We start from the raw sequence: 2,500 nt of genomic DNA on the forward strand, positions 1-2,500 counted from the left end.
CATTGATCAAGTTCGCCTTTGTGTTTCCTCCAATGTCTTTTCTTTCCGGGATCAATTCTTTAGACAGAAATTCGGTTGCAGTATGGGTTCTAATTTATCTCCTGTTTTGGCTAACTTATACATGGAGTACTTTGAATGTACTGTTACCAGCCATCAAACCACCTCAGACGATTTGGTTCCGTTATATTAATGACATTTTCTCAGCAAGGGATGATAGGTGGGGTGCGTTCGAGGTATTTCTGGACAAGTTGAACCATTTATCCCCTAACATCAAATTCAAAACAGAATGGGAAGAAGGTCAACAGATCCCTTTTCTAGACAATTTGATTAGAAGGATTGATAGAGAATTATTTTTTATAGTTTGTAGGAAACCCACCCATTCCGGTAGCTATCTCTACTTTTTCAGCAACTATCCCGACAAAGTAAAAAAGAGTGTTGCCTCCGGCCTTTTCTTGAAAGCTTTTAGGATTTGTAGTCCTATATTCTTGAACACCGGGTGACTGACCTCATCAAAAGGCAACTTTTGAAGTTAGCATACCCATTCTGGTTCTTGGATCAAGCCCTCAGCAAGGCTAGAGCCAGCCACCATAAAAATTCAGTTTCCACCACACATCCCTCTTTCCAAAATGTTTTAAAAATCCCCTATTGTAACTCCATCAGTCCTTCTTTTAAATCAATTCCCAACAAACGTCTCACAGTTGCCTACCATTACCCTAATACCGTACACAAACAAATTGTAAATATTCATCAAAGGCTAAAAGGAAATGAGGCCCCAGGAGTGTACAGTTATGGTGGACTGGCTGGTGAGGTCATTTAATGTTTGTCTAAGAGAGGGTAGAGTGCCGGAGGTAGAGTGCTGTATAGTTCCACTTTACAAGGGAAAGGGGGACATGTGTGAGTGTAGTAGTTTCAGAGGGATCAGCTTGTTGAGTGTAGTTGGGAAGGCTTATGGGAGAGTCTTGATTGAGAGGATTAGGAAAGGAACAGAGGGAGTAATTGGTGAGGAACAGTGTGGCTTTATGACAGGTAGGGGTTGTGTAGATCAGATTTTTGTGGTAAGACAGATGTGTGAAAAAGCTTTAGGAAAAGGTAAGGATGTTTTTTTTTTTTTTTTTTTTTTTGACTTTTATGGATTTAGAAAATGGTTACGAAAGGGTAGACAGGAAGGCACGGTGGGAGGTATTGCAGATATATGGGATAGGAAGAAAGCTGTTAAGAGTAGTCAAGAGTTTTTATGAGAGTAGTAGAGCTTGTAGAGAGAGTGAATGGTTTGAGGTAAAGGTGGGAGTTCGTCAGGGATGTGTTATGTCGCCCAGACTGTTCAATCTATACATGGATGAGGTGGTGCTATAGGTGAATGCAAGAGTGGTGGGTCAGGGGTTGGAGATGGTTAAAGAAAATGGAGAAAAGTGGGATAGCGGGATCAGAGGAGGGATTAAGGAAGTTAGTGACAGAGTTTGAGAAGGTGTGTGAAAAAAAGAAGCTGAAGATAAATGAGGACAAAAGTAAGGTGATGAGATGTAGAAGGGGAGAGAGTGGCAGCAGACTAGAAGTGAATATAAAGGGAGAGAGACTGGAGGAAGTGAATAGTTTTAGATACTTGGGTCGAAATGTGGCAGGAAAGGGAGGAGTGAGGGTGGAGGTAGAATGTAGATTAAGAGAAGCGAGTAAATGTCTTGGTGGATTAAAAATTGTAATGAGAATTAGACACTTGGGAATGGATGCTAAGAGGAGGTTATATGAAGGAGTGATTGTACCGACAGCCCTGTACGGGGCAGAAACATAGAACATAAGAGAGGAAGAGAGAAGGAGTTTGAATGTGTTTGAGATGAAATGTCTGAGAAGTATGATAGGGATTACAAGGCTGGGTAGAGTGAGAAATGAGTAGGTGAGGAGTAGAACAGGGGTGAAAAGGGAGCTGGGAGATAGAGTTGATGAAATAGTATTAGGATGGTTTGGGCACTTGGAAAGAATGAGTGAAGAAAGATTAGTAAAAGAGGTGTGGAAGGCAGAGGTGGAAGGAGTGAATATGAGGGGGCGTCCCAGACACAATCGCGCTTGTTTTAGTCACACTTTCTCCGTCCTCCCATGCAGAAAAGGAGAAGACGGGGAGAATTCCCTTCGGGCTGCGTCAAATTTTGCTCACACATACTTCACCCCCCATACCCCACCCATTCCACCTCATGCATCACAACATCATCCATATACAACCATTCTCTATTCACCCCTGTCTTCTGTCCTCTCCCGTCCTTCCTCAACAGACATTCCCCTCTTCCCCAAAACCCCTTTCACCTCATCCATCCATCTCATCCTAGGTCGACCCCTCATGTTCATTCCCTCCACATCTGCCTTCCATACCTCTTTTACTAGTCTTTCTTCACTCATTCCTTCCGTGTGTCCAAACCATCCGAATGCTCTTTCATCCACCCTATCCCCCAACTCCCTTACCACCCCGGTTCTCCTCCTCACCTCCTCATTTTTCATTCTATCCAGCCTTGTA

At 43.1% G+C, this 2,500-nt stretch overlaps 1 protein-coding gene across 1 annotated transcript in view; it reads left to right on the forward strand.

The window, feature by feature from the left end:
- The window catches only part of LOC143025779 (uncharacterized), a 56,737-nt gene that overhangs the window by 47,432 nt on the left and 6,805 nt on the right, over window positions 1-2,500 (forward strand). The gene's annotated exons all lie outside the window — the stretch shown is intronic.

The sequence above is a fragment of the Oratosquilla oratoria genome, chromosome 5 (assembly GCF_046742065.1).
Source record: "Oratosquilla oratoria isolate Oo_2021 chromosome 5, ASM4674206v1, whole genome shotgun sequence".
Classification (NCBI taxonomy): Eukaryota; Metazoa; Arthropoda; class Malacostraca; order Stomatopoda; family Squillidae; genus Oratosquilla; species Oratosquilla oratoria.